Source organism: Felis catus, chromosome A1, assembly GCF_018350175.1.
Source record: "Felis catus isolate Fca126 chromosome A1, F.catus_Fca126_mat1.0, whole genome shotgun sequence".
Lineage (NCBI taxonomy): Eukaryota > Metazoa > Chordata > Mammalia > Carnivora > Felidae > Felis > Felis catus.
The window spans coordinates 16,914,765-16,937,179 of record NC_058368.1 but is presented as its reverse complement, the minus strand read 5'-3'; the positions used below and the strand labels follow the sequence as shown (position 1 = coordinate 16,937,179).

The 22,415-nt window shown below is 38.7% G+C and overlaps 1 long non-coding RNA gene across 1 annotated transcript; it reads left to right on the top strand.

Annotated features, from left to right (window-relative positions):
- The first annotated feature begins 1,740 nt into the window (after positions 1-1,740).
- LOC109492556 lies at positions 1,741-22,126 on the top strand. Its single transcript, XR_002146466.3, has 3 exons — positions 1,741-1,895; positions 11,906-12,100; positions 21,822-22,126. It is a non-coding gene; the product is annotated as an uncharacterized LOC109492556 (long non-coding RNA).
- Positions 22,127-22,415: the final 289 nt, after the last annotated feature.

The window sequence follows — 22,415 nt, the reverse complement described above, 5'->3', positions numbered from 1 at the left end:
AAAATAGAAGTAGATTTAAATGTATGCTAACTAATACGTAATTATTCACTAATCTTTTTCCTAATTGCTAACAAGGCATAATGGCTAAGTTAGTGATTATTTTCTGAAAAAAAAAAAAACCCTTTTAATACTTCTTAGAAAATAGGGAATCATGGCTTATAGCTTCTGGCTTCAGTTTAATGTCTATCTGCGACCAAATTAGAGAATATGAAGTTCATGAATTCCTTTTTCTCACTGCTGTGACTAAGATGACAGCTTCCGGAACTAGACAACTAGCTGCAAAGTCTTGTCTCTAGTGTAGTGTTTTTCTAAACCCACTAGCACTCATGGGAAACCTATCTAAGAGTAATGTTTTTAAGCATGTAAAATAAAATTTATGGGATTACAAAAGGAATCAACTATAAAGACACAGAGATACAAAAGCTTTTTCAAGATGTATTCTATTACATTGCATGTGCTTCCTGAGTACATTATGTAACAACGCAGTGCACTTAAACATACACGGGATAAAATTAATTTTATTTATTGATGCATAATTTGCATATAAACCGCATAGATTTTAAGTATACAGTTCAGTTAGTTTTGATAAATATACACATTTGCGAAACCAGAACCTCATGAAGATATTGAATAGCTTAGCCTTTGCTATTGTAAATTGGAATTATATAGTATGCTCTCTTTTGTTCCTGTCTTCTTTTGTTCGGTATAATGATTAATACTTGCTATCAGCATATTGCTGGGTAGTATTCCATTGCACGGATATACATGATTTGTCTACCTATTTTCACTGTTGTTTATGAACAATTGGGTTGCTTCTAGTTTTTTGGCCATTACAAATAAGGCTTCTGGGTGCCCGGGCGGCTCAGTCAGTTAAGCGCCTGACCCTTGATTTCAGCTCAGGTCACGATCTCCAGATTGTGAGATTGATCCCCAGGTCAGTCTGGGTGTGAAGCCTATTTAAGATTCTCTCCTTTCCTCTCTCTCTGCCCCTCCCCTGTCTGTACACTCTCTGTCTTTCTCAAAAATAAATAAATAAAAAAGAAATAAATATAAATAAATAAAACTTAAAGTTTAAAAAACCAATCAAACAAGGCTTCTATGAACATTTTTGCATGCATCACCTTGGTCACATGTATTTTACAGATCTTGAGTAAATTTCTAGTGGTAGAATTGCTGGGTAGATATAGGGAACTTAAAGGAAACTGCTTAAGAGACTTCCAAAGTGGTATTGCCATTTTAGAATCCCATCAGCAAGTATGAACTGCAAATTATTTCTTCCCCTTGTGAACACTTGACATCGTCATTACAAAAAATTATCCATTGTAATAGTTGTAGAGTGGTGACTTATGGTGGTTTTAATTTGCATTTCCAAGATATCTCGTGAGTATTTCATGTGCTTGTTGTCCAATTGCATATCCACTTTAGTGAAATGGCTATTCAAGTCTTTTGCCTATTTCCTTATTGTGTTATTACGGTCCAATTTTTTTTCTTATGGTTTTTTAGCTGGTTTAAGAAACCTTTGCCAAATCCAAAGTCATGAACATGTTCTCCTGTATTTCCTCTTAGGAGCCTAATAGCTTTAGCTTTTGCATTTAGGCTCAAAACAATTTTTGTGGGTGGTTTAAAGCTAAGGTTGAGGTTAATGCTTTTTCATAGAGGTATCAAAGTGTTCTAGAACACCTGCTGAAAACAAAACAAATTAAGGGGGAAACAATAACCACTCTCTTCCCCATTCTATTACCTTGGCGACATGGTTGAAGACCAATTGAATGTGTATGTGTAGGTCTACTTATGGACTCTCTGTCCTGTGCTTTTGTGCTCTGTGTCTATCACTTTGTCAAGTGCCACACTGCCTTTATTACTGGAGCTTTAGACTAATTCCAAAATCAGATGGTGTAAGTACTCCAGCTTTTTAAATTATTTTTCAAGATTGTGTTGGCTAGTTCAGATGTTGTGGATGTCGGTGTAAATTTTTACATTAGCTTGGAAATTTCAACAAATATCTCACTGGAATCTTAACTGGGGTTGTATAGTCTTAACAGGAATGTGGGGAGGAATGGCACCTTATTAATATTGAATCTTCCAATCCATGAACACAGTATCCCTCTCCACCTGTTTAGGCATTTTAAAGTTTCTCCCAAAAATATTTTTAAGTTTTCTGTATAGAGATCTTTACATTTTTGTTACATTTATTCTCAGATATTATTTTGAAATATTTATTTTATTATTTAAATTTTAAGTCCAGTTGTTTGTTGTCAGCAAATAAATATTCAGCTGGTCTTTGAATATTGATCCCATACACTGTGATTCAGCTAAATTTACTTATCAGATCTTGTATGATGTATTTTTGTAAATTCCTTGGGAGTTTTTATAAACACCATGTTCTTTATAAATAAACCTAGTTTTACTTCTTCCTTTATGATTTGTATGCCTTTTTTTCTTTCTTTCATTCATTTTTTCTTTTTTCTTGTGTTTTTCTTTTTTTCTAATTTTTTTTTTTAACATTTCTTCATTTTTGACACAGAGCACGAGAGGGGAGGGGCAGAGAAAGAGGAAATCGGTCGCTCAACCCACTGGGTCACCCAGGTGCCCCCTTTTAACAAATTTTTAAATTGTACTTGCCAGAGCATCCCATAACATGGTAAATAAAAGTGCTGATGCTGAACATTCTCACCATGTTCCCAATTTTAGGGGAAAAACATTCAATATTTCACCATTGATTTTGATAACAGTTATACAAATTTTGCAAATACATTTCATTAGATTGAGATCATTCCCTTCTCTTCCTATTTAAAAATAATTATATTGCTGAAGTTTCCTTCTCTTTCTAGTTTGTGGAGATTTTTTTTTCCCTGAATGAATATTGCCTTTTCTGCCTCCATTGAGACAATCATATGGTTTTTCTTTTATTTTATTGACGTGGTGAATTATGCTAATTTTCTAATGTTGAATCAGTCTCTCATTCCCAGGAAAACCTCTACTTGGTCATGGGGCTTACATTTTGAGCAATTCAATTTTCTAACATTTTGTTGATGATATTTGAGTTCTTGTTCATAAAGTAAATTGGTTAGATATTTCTTTTCTTATAAAGTACTTGTGAGGTTTTGGTGTCAGGGTTATTCTTGCACCCATAAAACAAGTTGAGAAGTTAATATGCACTTTAAACATTGAGGTAGTTTTGACAAGGCCACATGCATGTTGTATTGGACATTCAATTCATTTTTGTTTAGTGTTTACATGGTTACATGTGATGAAAATCCCAGTTTTGGGGGCATCTGGGTGGCTCAGTCGGTTAAGCATCTGACATCAGTTCAGGTCATGATCTCATGGCCCATGGGTTCAAGCCCACATTGGGCTCTGCACTGACAGCTCAGAGCCTGGAGCCTGCTTCAGATTCTGTGTCTCCCTCCCTCTCTGCCCCTCCCCCGCTTGTACTTTGTCTCTCTTTCTGTCAAAAATTAAAAAAATTTAAAACAAAAGAAAATCCTAATTTTCAAAGGCATGTAAATAAATTCTTATTTGTTCAATATAATCCAAATACCTCTTCCTGTAGTCTAGAGTAAATGAATTTTTTTTAATTAGGAAATTATGTGTTTTTTAATAATAAAGATATATTTGAAATTTGAGATATGATAACCTGTCTAAAAATATGTCTTGCACTCACTGCCTTTGAATATCTGAACCGTAATCTGTGAGCTTTCTAAAAAGAATAATTCTAGATTGATAAGAGACTAGCCAGCGAGAGGATCTATAACAGAGCAAATTTGGGGACCCTGCTGCCACTGGACCCAGCTCACCTTCCATTCCAGCACCTGCCTTGTTCAAGTGGGCTGGGAGTTAGCATTTTAAGTGTTCTAACTGGTATAGTCCCATAGTAAATATATATTTAGACTTCTCTCATCTAAAATGGAAGTTTGGGAACCTGGGGATAAATACAGGATGTCGGTAATAAAGGATGGATATGGCAGATATTAAATAAATACAAATATATTACATAGTATAAGGGTAGACATTATCATAGCCAGCCAATTTGAATTTTTAAACAGGGACAGTTATCCTTTAGAGATTTATATTACCTGATGGAAAATGTACAGTTTTCATGAGTACCCATTGTAAAAACTGTGCAGGGTTTATGCAAAACAAAAACAAAAACAAAAACAAAAACAAAAACAAAAACAAAAACAAAAAAAACCCAGAAGTTAAAATTTTTAGAAAACAGGACAAAAAGAAGGAGGGAAATGATTGTGTGACTTAATCTTTCATATTCAATCACTTTATTCTTTCATTGATACAATACACCCTCTTTGAAAACCTGCTATGTTCAGTTTCTGTGCTGGTATTATTAAAACACCCACCCCTACCTCCTCTATGCTCAAACACAAATAGAAACAAAAACAAGAATCTCTTTATTTTAGGTTCTTGTCAAAAAAAGCACTTGAGCAATCTCACTACCTCACTTCCTATACATCCAGAATAAGAGCTAATGAAAGTTTTATAAAAGGGAAGGGTGGAGAGAACAAAAAAGTTTTGATAGAGAAGCTTATGTTCAGAAGCTTTGGTCTTTTCATCATTACGTCAAATGTAGACATTCTACTAACTTTTGATTTGTTAATAGAATTGTATTTGATAGAGCGTATATACTGATTGAAAATATTTACAGTTCTACTCTTTCAGATCCCTAACAAATCAGAACTCTAAAAATCATGTGAAAATTAGGGGTTCCTGGGTGGCTCAGTCGGTTAGGCGTCAACCTCGGCTCAGGTCACATTCTCATGGTTTGTGGTTTGAACCCACGTCGGGCTCTGTGCTGACAGCTCAGAGCCTGGAGCCTGCTTCCAATCTGTGTCTCCCTCTCTCTGGCCCTCTCCCGCTCATGCTCTGTCTCACTCTCTCTCTCTCAAAAATGAGTAAACATTAAAAAAAATTTAAAAACATTATGTGAAAATTATATATTGAACACGTGTTTGCAACATTTTTCTAGAATGAAAACCATGACGTATTAGATAATATTCTTGGGCTTAAAAATTACTATTAGTTAGAGATTCAAAATATACACACTGCTTTTTAAATGATGGACTGGTTATCCTAGTCTGACATTACAAAGATTTTCTTTGTCCCTTCTTCCTGGATTGCCTCCTTCTTTTCTGCTCACATTTACTTGTGAAATTATTTCCATCAGTCAGATTGAGAAAAATGACTGTCACTCCAAACAGCATTCTGGCATTTTCTATCAGAAGTTGCTGCCTCCAAAAAAGCCTTTTGAGACAATATGAACATTAAGTGCTCCGTCTGCCTTTTTTGTGTGTGTACACCTTCAATCTCACTTTTTTCCAGTCTCTGATATCAGCCCGTAAATGTTCTCAGAGCCCTTTTGTTCTTAAAATTTCTTTTTTCTTAAGAAAAAACAATTATCCTTAAAGTTTTCCCAGAGCATGCTGTTTTCTCCTTCTCCTCTCCCACTTACTCTACACAGTCTTTAACGTGGTGCCAGATACTTCTTGCTTTCATTCCTTCTACCCTCATTCATTCTTGAAAAAGTGTATGTGGGGCGCCTGGGTGGCGCAGTCGGTTAAGCGTCCGACTTCAGCCAGGTCACGATCTCGCGGTCCGTGAGTTCGAGCCCCGTGAGTTCAGGCTCTGGGCTGATGGCTCGGAGCCTGGAGCCTGTTTCCGATTCTGTGTCTCCCTCTCTCTCTGCCCCTCCCCCGTTCATGCTCTGTCTCTCTCTGTCCCAAAAATAAATAAACGTTGCAAAAAAAATTAAAAAAAAAAGAAAAAGTGTATGAATTTTGTTCTAGCTTTTCTGTTGGAACCTTTCTCTTGAAGTGCAACAATGATCTATGTTATTTGTGACTTCTCAGTCACACAGGATAGAAGCTCTATTCACCTTAGAAACTATATTCACTTTATAGGTGACAGAAGCTCTATGCACCTTTCTTAAAAAATATGCTTGCAGACGTGAAGGGTCCATCAGGGTTAAAATGTGGTCCCTCTCAAGAAATCTTTCTTTATGCTGTGGCAGGGTGACCCTTGACATGTCACAATTTACAGCGCCTTTGCAACTTTCAAATCTCAGAGAATGAAAAAAGTCACATTCCTGACTGCAATATTTCAAACTTCTTCATTATTATATTTTTAAGGTGATCTGTGACCATTGATCTTTGACGTTACTGTAGTAATTGTTTGGGGCACCACAAACCACCCCTACATAAGACCGTGAACCTGCTCAATCAATCTATGTGTTCTGACTGCTCCACCAACCAGTCATTCCCTTATCTCTTTCCCTCTCCTCAGGCCTCTCTATTCCCTGAGACACGACAGTATTGACATTAGGCCGATGAATAACCCTACAATGACCTCAAAGTGCTCGTGTGAAAGGAAGAGTCACGTATTTCTCACTTTAACTCAAAAGCTAGACATGATTGAGCTTAGTGAGGAAGGCACGTCAAAAGCTAAGATAGGCCAAAAGCTAGGCCTCTTGTTCCAGACAGGTAGCTAAGTTGTGAATGCAGAGGCAAAGCTCTTGAAGAAAATTCCAGTCTTTTAGGGGGCCTGCGTCTCCGGTCCCTACTTCTTTCCCTGGCTCTAATGCTCCTAATCTGTTTGAACCCTGAATTTTGTTGACCTTATCATCATCCCATTCACTTGGGTGAGACAGAAAGGCTAGAGGGAGCTGAAGTGTCAAGAATTCTCTTCTGTCAACAAGAATAAGGCTCTGGCAAAGTGTTTTCCCCTGAAGAGTAGATGTTTGTTATGGAGAAGCTTCTAGGAGTATATCTCACAATGGTTTCCTTCTTCTCCCTCAGAGATAGGCAGAGACCTCTGGAGGGTAGATCTTCGCCATGAAAATCTGGTGAGATTTCTAAACATAAACCCCATACAAATGTAGGGGATCCTTAGGACTGTGTCCTCCAAAAGTTTCTTGCTGTCAAGCTAGTCTATACCTAGTTTCCAGCAGTTCATCAAAATTACCAGTTAAGTGTATCCATCATTGTGTGGCTCCAGCAGCTTTTGAATTAGTAGATCTCATGTATGACTCTTGATAGACTCTTGGGATGTCTATCCCTCTAGAACTTTCTTGGGGGGGCAATTTGTCTTGCAACCTGAGTTCTCAGATGGGTCCAAAAAACTAGGTGACTTTCAGTTAGTTTAGCTTTATTTATTTATTTATTTTTTATTGCAAAGATGGGAGTGAAGGTTTTTAAGTTCTTCACATGTCAGAGCAGAAACTGGAAGGCTGCAATTTACTTATGGCCTTTTTCATAATCAAAGCAAGAAAAAGAAACTCAAATTCTTTTGTAGATTGTATATGTTTATGATATATCATTAATGGAGGCCTTGTCTTACATTGTTTATATCTCCAATACCTGGAGTAGTAATCGACCCATATTTTGATGATTCGTATATTAGAGTTGACTATATAATCTAGATAATGAGTTACTTAGTTCCTGTTGACCCCTCACCGTAAGCATTTTCTTTTATTAAGAGAGACAAACTGCTTTCCTAGAAATGAAACTAGGGAAAAGGTTGCTCATCAAAAGATAATTGAGTAACATAATGGATGGCAAGTTGAATTACCACTTTGTACCTATTTTCGAAATACACATTTAGGAGACATTTCTTAAATCCATAGAGTTTGCAAAGTAAAGCTGCATGATAAATTTTTATTCAGTCGATACTATTTCTATAGAACTGATGTAATCTGTATGTATTGCTTTCTGTAACTGCCAACATGTGTAAAAAGAAAATGCTGGAAAACTTCAAGTGGATGAACAGGTATCAGCATCACCTGGATGTCTTGTTCAGGAACATACTCTCAAACCTAATTTTCAGACTAGGATTCAGTGAAATTAGGAGGAGATAGACAACCTGCTTTTTTATTTAAAAAGCACTCCATAAGGATCTGATACGGGTCACCTACTCTTTTAATATGGTGCCCCGGAGAAAGGCATTGTTCCATGTTCGCACGTATTGCCTCATGTGGTTTTTAGACAGAAGCTGGAGTCAATTAATGATTGAATTTTGTGTGGGGTGCCTGGGTGACTCAGGTGGTTAAGCGTCCAACTTGGGCTCAGGTCATGATCTCCAGGTTTGTGAGGTCGAGCCCTGCATTAGACTCTGTGCTGACAGCTCCGAGCCTGGATCCTGCTTCAGATGCTGTGTCTCCCTCTCTCTCTGTGCCTCCCCTGCTCGCTCTCTCCCTCTCTCCCTCTCTCTCAAAAATAAAAATTAAAAAAAAATTGAATTTTGTGGCAGTAGTCTGAATTTCCAGTATTTTATATTGTTGATTATGTTATCATGATTCTAAGACACGCTGCATGGGAGGCAGAACAATTATCTTATGATGAGCACAGAAGGGGCCCCATGCGTGTGGAGTTGGAATACCTTCCCTTTCTGGAGGGAGGTGGGTTACAAAAGTGCTTGACATAGTCAAGACACTTGTTTCCCTTTAAAATTTACCTTACATTTGTGCTTAAACACAAGTAAGAATTCATTTAGCATATTTAATATCTGTACTATATTATATATTTCCTGAGAGAAATGACTTTGTCCTCAAACAACATAAGGGTAAATGTTACTCTTGCCTTTACTGTAAATTACTTTGCTTATGGGCTGAATGAAATAAGAAAGAATGGAAATGTAGGCATATGAGGGAATTCATTACCATAAATTCAAGTCTCATAGAGAATTGATGTTATAAAGCTTGAGTGAAATAAGGAAAATTTCTTTTGTAGGGAACAGGTTTCTGGGAACCGGTGTGTTTTAGTCGGAAAGAAACATGGGATTTAGAACCACTTGGTCACACATTTAAATCTTGGCTCTGATAATTAGGACATTAGCTGTTTACCCTCTTGTGTCTTAATATCTTTGCGTTTCATCTTTTCATTGTTAAATAGATAATAATAACATAGCTTACAGGGTCAATGTGAGGATCAGTATTTTTGTTAACAAAGAAGAGGAGAAAGGGAATGGAGGGATTTATTTTCTTCTCCATCATTTATTTCTCTGCTTCTTTTCTTGTATACTAATCTTTTCTGTTTTTATTTGAAAACAAAATTATAATTGTATAAAAAATTTAATTATTGTGTCAACTGTCTACTAATCAACTTCTACAACTGAAGTTAGAATGCTGGTTTTCTTTTCAGAAGAGAAATTCCAAATTTCAAAATCTAAGATTTTTTGGGGGGGGTCACCCTCCCTCTTCTCCCCAATAACCAATTATCCCCTTGGAAACAATATGGTCACCACTGAGAATGCGTGGACTGGAGGGACTAGAACAGGACATTTAAAAGCCCTAAGGAGCAGAACAAAGGAGTCTCTTCCTGTCTCTCTACATGGTCTTTCATTCCTACTTTTTTTCAGCAGAAGGATTTTTCTTCCTGTCTCTGAACATGAACCTTCTCTTTTACACTGGTTCCTTGGCCCCAGTCTCAGATATACATCACTTCATAGTCCAGGTTTTTAAGAGACAGGTCCAGGTCCAAATTTCTAGGAAATAAAATCCAGAGGCCCAGGATTTGTCCAGTGTTTTCCTCTGATTCCATCAATTGTGGAGTACAAATGTGGATGTGTTCATGTCATTCACAGCCCAAGTGGTTAGGGGAGTGAAATCTCTCTAAAGGAGGCTTGAGTAAGTTCTGTAGGGACAAAAAAGTCTTCCCTTCTTTTCTTCTAGGTTCTTTGGCTTGTTTAATAATTAAGTTGATATAAGACATGTTAACAGGAGAAGAATAAACAAAATTTTAATAACATGTATACCTTTTGTATGTGGGGTGACCTGATAAGATGGGGGCTGGTGGCTTGGGCAGTGAAAGAATTCACCTAAGACAGAACAAAGGAGACAGACATTTATTGATTACACCGTAAGGGAGCAGCAGACAGGACAGCAAAGGAAAGACTGTTTCTGGTAGGGGGACTGTAGTTAAGGGGGAGGGAGAGAAGGAATGAGAATGTCTGGAACTTTCCTTTTGGGTACCTTGTGCCTGGGTGTAAGTAATCCTTTGCTCAGGTATGGCTTATGGGTATTTCAAAGTCGGTTGCCTAATAGGCCTGTTTCTATTCAGCCAGGGGTTCACTGTGGGCCCTTGTACCTTACACAGGTTTCCACTGCTCAAGCTGGTTGCCTAAAAGCAGCCTCTACACTGTCTACATGGGAGAGACTTAAGAAAACGGAGCATCTTCCCCAGTGTCTGAAGCTATCATCTTAATTACCATCTTCAGTGAAAGACATTTTAAGACGTTAAGGGTGGGAAGTCAGTTATGGGAGGTTAACAACAAAAAAAGCATGGCTAAAAGGGTAAGGTTGTTGTGCAGATTGAAGTTGTCTTCTCCATTGAAAAGAGTTTCTGGAAATGTGTGGTCATCCCCCTCTTTCTGGTACAGCCAGGAACACACACTTGCAAATGGAGATTTCCCTTACACATGTCAATGTCTCCTTCAGGAAGGCAACTTTGACTTGGTTTTCAGAGCTTGTTTTGTGTTTGCAGTTACTTAAAAATAATCAGCCAAAAATATCCCTTATACCAGAGAGGTATGCTTTGGGGTGGCAAATTCTGCTCCCCTATAGTTCTTTAAGAAGTGAATTATGGGGGCAGAGAGGGAATGATTTTCATTTCCAGCAAGTAGTCAAAGCATAGTACCTGAGTTCAGACTGTGGAAAGTTCGTATATGGGAGTTTTTATTTTATCTTTTGGGATTTGGACATCCATTTCAGCGTTTCAATCCAGTGTAGGGGCAGGAAAATTTTCCTTTCTTCCCTTTTCGGTTCTTTGGTGGGTCTAATAACTAAATTGACCTAAGAGAGATTAACGGGAGAAAAACAACTTGAATTACCTATGTGCAGGCGACCTGTAAAATGTTAAGACCCAAAGAGCAGCCAGGTAACTGAAGCTTGCATGACCTTCTGAGCTAAGGAAAAGGTTGGGGATCTGGAGATACGAAGGGGAGGGGTGTTATTTGCAAGAAGGTAAGAGGAGATATTTGGAAAACAGAATTTGCCCTGTTATGCAGAAATGTTTCTTAGGTAAAAAGGAATCTCTGGTAATAACAGTCTTCCTGGTACAGGCCCCCTTTCTGATGTAAATTTAGGCAGTTGAGGGGGAGTTCAAGAGATTTTCTTGAACAAGCTGATTTTGATTACTTTTAGCTTAAAATAATCTTTATGCCAAAGTGGTGTATTTTGGGGAGACTTGCTTTGGACCCCTTCATTAGACATGATGAAAGCAGGATTTTAGTAAAATAAATCTAGTCATGACATAAACAATTAAGCGGAGATAGGAGATTCTGGATAAATGTAGATGAGTAAGGAAGCTATTGGACTCGTTAGGAAGAAAGTAATCACTTTAATTAGGAAGGTGGCAAGTTATAGTAGAAATAGCTCAAGGTTTGGTGTCAGCTCTAACAATTCAGCTTACTCATCTGTAAAATGAATACAATCATACCTAATTTGCAGGATTATTTTTGGAAGATTAATCACAATGTAGGAAAAATACCTGGGCTATGTGGAGAACAGACTAGGAATTCATTCTATACATAGAATATTTCTCTTGCCCTCTCCCTCATGCTCACTCTGTCTTACTTTGTCACTATCTCTGTTTCTAAAAAAAAGTTTAACATTTATTTATTTTTGAGAGATGGGGAGAGACAGAGCATGAATGGGGGAGAAGCAGAAAGAAAGGGAGATACCGAATCAGAAGTAGGCTCCAGGCTCTGAGCTGTCAGCACACAGCCTATCACTATCTCTGTTTCTAAGCATCGTTTTCTCTTTCCTTAGCATACGATTTGGGCTGAACATAATAACTCTTTATAATTTGAGAAAGGTCTGTATTTCTCTAAGACAAACTGACATGTCCTTCCCAGCTGTCACTTTCCCCTTTTCATTGCATCCATTCATGTTTACGTGCAGGAAGAAAAGTCCTTGATTAGTCCTACTGCTTTAGAAGACCAGGCACCATGGTTTCCATCAATAATAAGGAGAGAGATCATCACTTGGCTTCATTGCTGTCTCTAAAACTCAAATGAATACACCTGGGAAGATTCGAGAAGTCACTGATTGGATAGTTCCACCAAAATCAAAGATCCAAGTCTATATGTGCTACAGGTACACATGTCACTGTCTATAGGACTGCCCTATTCAGGTCTCAGCTTGCATTTGGGGAAAGTGTGTCAAACTTTATGAAGATGTTTGTTTGGTCCTCCGCTTAATCCCCAGAGGCCACATCCTGCCACTTTCAAAAAATCTCTAGACTTATAACCACATTAACACATTAAAAGTGTTTTGTTTTAATGTTGCAGGAGAGGATACTGCTAGCTCAAACAATGATTTGTGGGAGATTCATAACTAAGCAGCTGGCTAGTCATAAAAAAAGTAGCACCAGTCCCAAGGAATAATAATAATATAATACAATGGCCTTAATAAGTAATTTCGTTATCATAATATGGCCTTTATAAAGAGGCCTGTCATGTATGCCATGCACTTTTGAATGAACAACTGTGCAAAGTTGTATACTTTCATCCTAAGTAGAACATTTCATTATAAACAGTCCACAAATGTTGCTGCCTGATGGGCTCAGATTCTAACTGCAAGTGAAATACTAGAATAGCTGTAGATTTTTTTTCATGAATCATTTTTCAAGATGTCACATGTGGAGTATGCCTGCTACAGACTGAATGTCTGTGTCCCCTTCCAAATTTATATGTTGAAACCTAATATGTGTGATGGTATTTGAAGGTGGGGCCTTTGGGAGATGATGAGGTCGTGAGCGTGAAGCCCTCATGAACAGGATTCGTGTCCTCGTAAAAGAGACCTCGGAGAGTTCTCTAGCACCTTCTGCCATGTGAGGACACACTGAGAAGTTGACCACCTATGGCCCGGGAAGCGGCCTCTCTACAGACACTGAATCTGTCAGGGCCGTGATCTTCGACTTCCCAGACTCCAAAACCGTGGACTAACATAATGCCATTCTGAAATGCCATCCCCTACCAATCAATGACTGTCAGGAACAATTCCAGTGTGATGGTTTGAGCAGTTGGCAGGACACGTAAATGACTGCAGCAACACTATTTGCTTTCTACACTTGAAACGCAAGCTTTGAGGGCATTTTTGAGAAAAAAAAATCACACTGGAGGTTCATTCTGCCAACGTTCATATGTACTAGCTCCCAGGAAACATACTGAAATATGGTAATGACTGCCAGTGTTTTAAGTGAATAAGTAGACTTTTAACTTCTGGGTTAGATTTTTAAAGAATGACCACAAAGTATTTACTACTTCTCCTATTCAACGAGTGGAATCTGTTTCCTCAACTCTTAGATCGAGAATGGCCCCATAGTTTCTTTTTATATTCTTGTAACTTTTATTTTTATTTTTCCTGTTGTTTGGGTTGCTGCATCTTTCCCTAAAAAAGTAAACAGAACAACTAGATGCTATCCTTTTTATGATTTTTTTTGAATTTTGTGGAAGAGAAGAGTAAGGCCTGTTTCCTTTCTATTTCTAAAATCTTCCCCTCACTTATGAGATGCTTGTAGAATTTTCCCATCACCTTTGATGTTAAAAATCTGCTTCCACTGTGAGTTTTAATTCATCTATTCCATTCTTAATTTTTACTGATATTTCTTTTGCTCATCAAGCACCTTTTCTTTTTTTCCAGCTGTTATCCAATTCCCTTTTGATTCTGTTCTTGTCTTCCTATTTCATCCATAAGTTGTCTCATAGATTTAGTTTTCTTCCATTTAAAACAAATAATAATTAGAGACTTTGAAAAATATCATATATTTTCCGCACTGAATTTGGACATCTTATTTGCAAAGTTCCAACCTCTTATGTAACAAAATATTTTTTAAGTCTCAGAGTATGCTTTATTCTTTCAACAATTAGTTCAAAAGTTCAGTAGTTATTTTGTAACACTGTGCTAATTGGTTGTGATAAATTGGTGAAAGCAACATAATCTATTTACTAAGACTTGTATAGGGAGTGGACTCTCCAACACACTCTTTACCAGTAGATAAAGTGAATATTTTTACTTTGATTGTCATAGGTAATAGAGATTGTCTCTCTCTCATAGAAAGAGAGAGAGTATTACTTGATTTCTGTTTGAATATTTTTCTTAGATCTGAAATCAGAAGGATGATCATGTGCCCATCCCTTAAAAAACATTGTGGTGTCCAGTATTACTCTATTTAGCTAGCACTGTTCAACAAGTCTGTTTCTAAGAAGGAACCACATCTATATCTGGTCAGGTATTCCAGGCGTCAGATACCAGGACAGAGTTGCAAGTTCAAGAGATTTATTAGGGTTAATCACTGTGTAAGACAATGGGAAGAGGAAGCAGAAGTTGGCAATGAAAGCCTTCGGAAGGCAATACAAGTTGAACACCTGTGAAAATAAGGGAGCAGGAGGAAGGACAGGGTAGAGAGGACCTCACACTGCAGTGTGGCTCTGAGAAAGTCTCAACTAATCCAGTGGGAACCCAGATGAAAAGACTCTCTTCCTGCCTGGGGCAGAAAGGCTAAACTCTAGAACCTCCTCTGCTGTATCATTGTCTAAGAGCATCCCAGGAAGACCATAGCCCCTGCTCAAATGCTATGATGGATCTCAAAGTCACTGCAGCTGAAGATGGTTAGTTAAATGCACTCCTTCTGGTAGGTTCCCTCTTGAATAAAGATCTGAGGTGTGCATTTACATGGCTGCATTTACAGTTTACTCCTTGCACTATGCAGATCTACTTCTCCATATGTGGAAACAACTCTTCCGTGGTTTCTGTCAGCTTCTCTTTCTGAAGAAATACTTGAAAGAGGGAAGTTTGTGGGATTAACAGTAGTCCCTACTGCTTTAGTTAGTCTGGTAGCTTACAACTGGTACTTATTATCTCCTTCCTCCCTATCCTTTTGTTATCTTAAACCGTGTCCTTTATAGGCCTTGATGGCTTATCCAGTGGTATGACCCAAGCTTTCTTTCTCAAGAGGCTAATATACTGGTAACCACACCACTCTCAGGTCAGTATAGTTGCATTTGTCCATTGAAAGTCACATGTAGGCACGGGATTACCAAAGAACCACTGAAATTCTATACACGTTGCTCCCTTCTGTTTTGTGACAGTAGTCTTGCTGATCAGCATCAATTATCCCTGCCAGATGGTGACTGTTATTCTAGTCTACTGTTTCCTAGACCCAAGAAGATCAAAATGACCAGGACCTACAGTATAGTCTCAGCTGAGTACTTCCTACCACTTTTGGGGAGCAAGACCTCTAACCCTGCAAAGTCCAGTGTTGGAAAAATAGAAAACTCAATGTCTCTTGGGTCATGATGAGACGTGGATAAAGGGCCACTATTACATTCATCATCGGTTCCTACATTCATGTGTTCTTCTTAATGGGGGCATAGTGCCTTACAGAGGTTACTGATTCCTGATTATACTGCAACCTGGAGTATAACACCTAAATTTTTTCCATATGGTCTCTCCAAGCTGTAACTTCATCTATATTTTAGCAAGCCATTCCTATGCTAACAGTCTGGAATCTTCTTAACATGCTGGTGTTGTATATAATATCATTCTCATACCCTCTTCACAATGAAGTAGGTCCTCTGGTTAGATGCTCTATTGAGTCAGCTTTTATGCCAATGTATCAGGCACTGAATAAGACTCTGGGTAGTTATGTTTGCTTTCTATAATCATACTTGGAATATATTTTCCCTTCTTGTTTGAATGAACCAATGGTCCTTCTAGTCTGGAAGCTGTAGTCAGCTTGTCATTAAGTAACTGGTTGGTCTCTTGAGGACCAGTGGTCTATCACTGGTATATTGCACGTTCAGAGGCAAGAATAACTAGAATGGGCTTAGGAAATCTATTCTGCTTGGCCTATGTATAGCCTCCAACTCTCATCAAGACCACTTCAATCATGTGTCCTTTATACCCATTGTAGTGTGGCTGATGATGAAGGCCGAGTGATGTCAACTTACAAAAGCATTTTGTCTATTTGGTGGTTTAGTGCCTCTGTAATGGTAGATGCTTTGTGGTAGACATTAACATGTGATAGAAAAATATTCACAGTTGATGCCCACTTCCGTTAATCTGAATGGATGCCTCTACTTCAGATCTTCTTGTCTCTCATTCTCCAGTCATTTTCCTTTTAGGTCTCTGACCAGCTGTCACTGTCCATGAGTCCGTATAGATTATCACCTCAGGCCACTTCTCTCTCCACCCAATGTGATCAAAACAAAATGGACTAGATGCCTTACTTGAAGTCCCATCCACTGGGAAGATTTTCCCTCACTACTCTCGTTCAAAGCCACCCCTACATGTAATTGTAGTGCAGTCACTATCCATTTTCAGCTGTGTCTACATACCAAGCTCATTAGTTGTAAATCAAGCTTGGCATGATTATTTATCTTCAAGGAAAAGTTAGGGTGAGCTTGTCTAACTATGGTCGGTGATATGTGGGTCTGGGCTACCTACTCATATATCTTAGTCATGTACTCTGATGCGGCTTGGATTCGATCACATATGTGCCATTTCCATCTTATGATGGACTACTGCCAAGTGTGCCCAACTTTATGACTTTTTGGTCTGATAGAACTCAGTCCAAAATGTGATACATTGTCACCTGCTGCCTCTTAGTTAAGGGTCACACCCATACTAGAGCCTAATAGCATGTCAGGATCTGTTTCTTGAATAGTGCATACATTTCTGCTATAGAAGGTATGTCCTTGCTTCAGAACATCAAGGATCTTGTGATGATTCTTCTACTAGGGCTTGAAATAACTCCATACTGCATGTTTTCTCCAATATAACCTTTATAATGTTAGAGGGACTATGGTTTGTATGGTCAGAGATAGAGATAGACAGCTTGTATCACAGCTTGGACGTGCTTCTGGGCCATTTCTTGCTCTAGGTCCCACTCAAAGCTAATAGTCTTTCATGCTCCTGGTATATGGGCTGGAATAAACCCATATTCCTATCATAGAATGTGTAACTTCCAAAACCCATGAAACCCAAACAGATTTAGCAGTATTGGTCTTGCTTCTCTTTTTCTTTCTTTTTTTTTGGGGGGGGGGGGGGGGGTGGGTAGGGTGGGATAGTCAATAAAAGATACAAGGTGAAACAATATGTCTTTTACTTTGTGATTAACATAATCCCAGAACATATTTTCTGGGATTGCCCCTAACCATTGGACACCCAAAAGCTTTACCAAATGGCAGGTTCTGGAATCTTCATGGAGTTTATTTCTCACTCTTTGGAGTACATGTGTCTTATTAAGGCCTCCAATTATGCTTTTGCTTCTCTATCAAGATGTCATTGATGCAGTGCATCAAGCCCAATGTTCTTTGGGCTTGTCCAGACCACCAAGTTCCCTTTAGACTGTGTTATGACAGAGGACAACACAGTTAACATATATAAAGCAAATAAATATTGCTATCAGTTTCATAAAGCAGAGTATTTCTCTTTCCTGATGGGGATAGAAAAGGACACATTTACCAAATCAGGAGCTACATGCCATGTGTCTGCCATTCTAAGTAATCTGTTGTAGTATACTCTTCATATCAGAATATTATATCAGATCTCTTATTAGGATAGTCTCATGACCTACCTGAGACCATACAATTTGGCAGCTTTAATCAAGGCTGCTCCTTGGTTGAGCTTGTGTTAATCTTACAATCACTCTCAGGGACCCACTTGGTTTCTTTAGGGGCCAGGCTGGCAGATTAAATGAAGATATGCAAGGGATCTTCCTCCTTGCAAACTTTAGATCTTTAAGGGTAACCCTAATCTCCACTAACTTTCCTTGAATGTGTTATTGGAAGAGGTCACTGAGAGAACTTGACCACTAGTTGACCAGCAAGTTGGACCTGGCAACTGGAGGTTCCTCACCACCTTTCCTGTCCTTGGAAGGTGCATTCTGCTTGACTTACTTATTCCCAAAAGCTGCACCAAAGACAGCCTTGAGACACAGCCTTGATGTGGTGTTGAAACCATCTGGCTAGTGTAGAGATCTACTTATCTTGCAGCTGCCCAAGACAATCCTCACAGGTAAATTCCATTGCTTATTAAAACTGCTACTTACCAGTCTGGAATGACTGGCGTCTTTCTTGAGTCTCTTCCTGCCCTCTGCATGGGAACTGGTTTCAAATAACACCCAGGATCTTCATGAGGTTACAAACTAATAGTGGTATCTTGGCTAAGGTGGAGGGAATAGTGATTTATTTTCAGAGGTTTTAGTTTGGCCTTCCCCAAAGTGATAGTTCTTTTTATTTTATTTTATTTTTTAAAAATTTTTAATGTTTATTTATTTCTGAGACAGAGAGAGAAAGAGCGTGAGTGGGGGAGGGACAGAGAGAGGGGGAGACACAGAATCAGAAGCAGGCTCCAGGCTCTGAGCTGTCAGCACAGAGCCCGACGCGGGGCTTGAACTCACAAACCGTGAGATCATGACCTGAGCCAAAGTCGGTCGCTCAACCGACGGAGCCACCCAGGTGCCCCTTATTTTATTGTTTTTAAGTTTACTTATTTATTTTGAGAAAGACAAAGACAGTGCAAGTGGGGGGAGGGGCAGAGAGAGAGGGAGAGAGAGAGAATCCCAAGAAGGCTCCGCACTGCCATTGCAGACTCTGACGCAGGGCTCGATCCCATGAAACCGTGAGATCATGACCTGAGCCAAAACCAAGAGTTGGATGCTTTACCACCTGACGCAGGGCTCGATCCCATGAAACCGTGAGATCATGACCTGAGCCAAAACCAAGAGTTGGATGCCTTACCACCTGAGCCACTCAGGCACCCCCTCCACCCCAAGTGTGATTGTTCTTAAAACACAGGCCAAAGCCCTAATGAAGGTGTTACTCTAGGTAGAGTGGCTTCTCCGACTGAGTAGACTCAGGATTCCACTTATTTTTTTATTTTTTAAAAAGAATTTTTTATTTTATTTTAAGTAATCCCTACACCCAACATAGGGCTCAAGCTTTCAACCCTGAGATCAAGAGTTGCATGCAAGCTTTCAACCCTGAGATCAAGAGTTGTGTGCTCTACTGCCTGAGCCAGCCAGGTGTCCCAGGACCCCATTTATTATCTGGCCCTCAAATGCTTCCACTTAACAGCGGTGTCATCATGATACTTGATATCTTTCGTTATCAACTTAAATAACATGTCCAACAACGGTGGAAATATCTGGGTTAGTAATTTTCCAAGTGTATTCTGGAGTTTGTGAAAACCTTATGCTCCTAGTAATACAAAAATGTCACTCACCTAGACGATGGTTGGGTTTCTGAATGCTGGCTTCTTTTAGAATGGAATGCAAGAGTAATGCACACTGAGTAAGTAAACAAGAACATATGCTTTGCTTTCTGTCCTTTATGTACATGTATAGGGATGATATTGGCAATTTCTGGGGAGTAATATTTAACTTTTTTTCTATGTATGTTGCAAAAATTTTTAAGCTTCTATTGATATACTCACACATAAAAAACGGTGTTGTATCTGAAGATTTTGTTAAGAAGAACACTGATTTTTGTATACCTGAAATTCCAGAAAGCATTAGAGCTGTATGATGAGAGTACCAGTCAAAAACAATCTCTTCTGCCCCTTACCAGTAGATCATTTCAACCTCTAAACCCAAAAGACCCAGAAGGCAGCCTGGGATGGGAGACAGAAGACCTACGTGTAAAGGGAAAAGAGAAAAGCTTACCATATGGCTCTTCCCAATGCAGCTTCCAGCTTCCAACTGAAATAAAATCTGATGAGAAGGAAGGGGAAATTTAATCTCGATAAAATATCTAGTTTGACTATTTCATTAGACTCGATGTACAGTTGCTAAAGTGAGACTTTCATGAGATTAAGTGATTAGGAGAGATTTATTAAGCAAAAGTGGCCTAAATAGCCATGTGATCCACCTGAGAAGCCAACCAAAGGGTGTGGAAGAAATGCCAGATTTGATCAGGCACCAGAGAGAAAAGAGTAGAGTTTAGTTTTTTGCTGCCACACTATGAAGTCACACTCTTTTAGCACAATAGTTAGATTTGTGGAAGTGTAAGAATCAAAAATGAACCTAGATAGTGAGGCAATTTACAAAGAATAAAAAAAAAAAAAGCTTACTTCTAAATATGTCAAGTTTGAGATACACGTAAGTCATTTAAATGAAGGTATAACACAGTGAATTAATTACATGGGGTTAGAGCTCCGAAAAGAGGTCACTGTTGGAGATCTTAATTTGAAAGTCAGCATGAGTAGTATTAAAGTCATGGAGGTGGATAAGTGCAGTTAGGCCAAGCGGACTTGGAACAAGGCAATGAAACTTCTTACATTTGGAGATCAGAGAGAAGAAAGGAAGCTAACTTGAGTTACTGAGCAGAGGTATTCAGAGAAGTAATGGGAGAATGACCAAAGAAGTCAAGAGAAGGCAGGAAAATATTGGCAAACATGTCAAATGTTGCTAAGAAGTTGAGAAGGGAGGGGCGCCTGGGTGGCTCAGTCAGTTAAGTGTCCAACTCTTGATTTGGGCTCAGGTTATGATCTCAAGATTTGTGAGTTTGAGCCCTGAGTCAGGCTTTGCACTGGCCATGCGGAGACTGGCCAGTCTCCCTCTGTTTTTGTCCCTCTCCTACTCACGCACCCACAGGCACGTTCTCTCTCTCTCTCTCCCACACACACACAATAAATAAATAAGCATTAAAAAAAAAAAAAGAGGTCAGAAAAGGATTTGTAAGTGGCTTGCTGAAGAGCATGATGAAGGTCATCGGTGAAGCTAATCAGGGATGTTTAAGTATAATGGCGGGATCAGGATTCGTATCAGAGACCATCAAAAAACAAGCTCGATGTGGGAAAAGGAAGAGAAAAGAACACAGTGTGCAGCCCATTCAAAAAGTTCTCCTGTGAAGAGGGGTGGAGAGATTTGGAAATAACTACAAAGGTATATGGGCTTGTGAAATTTGCTTAAGGAAGGGACATTTTGTAGCGTGTTTGAATGATGATGGAAGGGACCAAGTAAAGAAGGACGGTTTAAAGAAGCAAGACAAAAAGGTTCAGCTCTCAGTAGATCTGGAGAGGGCATGTGTTTATGGGATCAAGGATACACGTGGAGAGAATTCTTTTTGATAGAAGGAATACAAAGGCAAATATAATTAATGAAACGAAAGTGATCCTGGTTTGCAGGATCCAGCATATAGACAAACAATTTGTTCAAAAAATAGTTTAGTGTTATATTCCTTAGGTTGGATGGGGACTCAATTGTTGTAAAGACACCAATAACATAACAGTCACATAAAAAAGTTGAGATGGATGTGCTCATGAACTAGAAATGAAGAAATCGAAAAATCTATCATTACACTGTGACTTCAATGTTTTATGTCTCTACTTCTTCATCTAAACAGCAGGTGTCCTTCAGTATTTTCTGAGCATCTGCTGTAAGCCCAGTCCTGGGTTATAGCTAGATATTTATTTTGGTTAACCTACAACTGACAGAATTCATAAAGCAGAGCTATTAATCTATTTTATAGATGAAAAAAATGAAGTAAAGAGACAATAAGTTACCTGAGGTTCTGGGGCTAAAAAGAAGGCCAACAGGGACTAAAAATTTATGTTTTCATGATTGTAATTCCCCTAATACATTACAGGAATGTTGAAAAATATAAATATATCGTAATCAGTAAAGTACCTTGTACTATTCTCAGTATAAAGTCCCAGTATGTGTTTAGGATAGTTTTTTAAAATATGCCAATAGCAGAGCTATCGTGTATGTCTTGAAAATTTATGTAATGAGTTGGGAGTAAAAAAAAAATCATCTGCAAATATTCGGTATTTTTCACAGAATTTGCATTGATTTTTCCTTATTTTCCAGAGCCATCCCTCGCCCTAGTCACAGCCATCTGGTTTCCTTCTACATCTTGCTATCTCAGTAAAGCTAAAGGAACAAGCTGATCTGCTGGGAGCAAATCAATTTCTCATTATCCTTAATGTGTGAAGATGAGACTACTGACAGTGATCACAGTCTTTGTCTACGGAGAGGGTTGAAAACTTGTGTTTACATAACAGAAAATGTTTTCATATAGAAGAGCCGGAATAGGCATACATGGCTGTGGGATGCTGTGTCTTAACGTGGAAGCTAATTCCTCTCAACAAATAAACTTAGCATTTCTCAACGTAGAGGGCTAAGAGGCCTCTTTCTGAGAATGTGGAAGAATTCGAAAGAGGTGTGCATCTATCAAGTACTTCAGAGTGCTTGAAAGAATCTGTCTGGCAGAATTTAGAGGTAAGAAGATCAAAGCGAGGAGGGCCAGTGAAAAAATGAGATAAGGTTCCTATTCTCATGAAATACACATTCTAGTAGAGGAATACATAATGCAAACAAATAAAAACATGAAAAGACTCCAGTGGTAAGTCCCATGTGAAGAGTTAACATAGGGTACTGTGTTGAATATGACTGGTGACTACC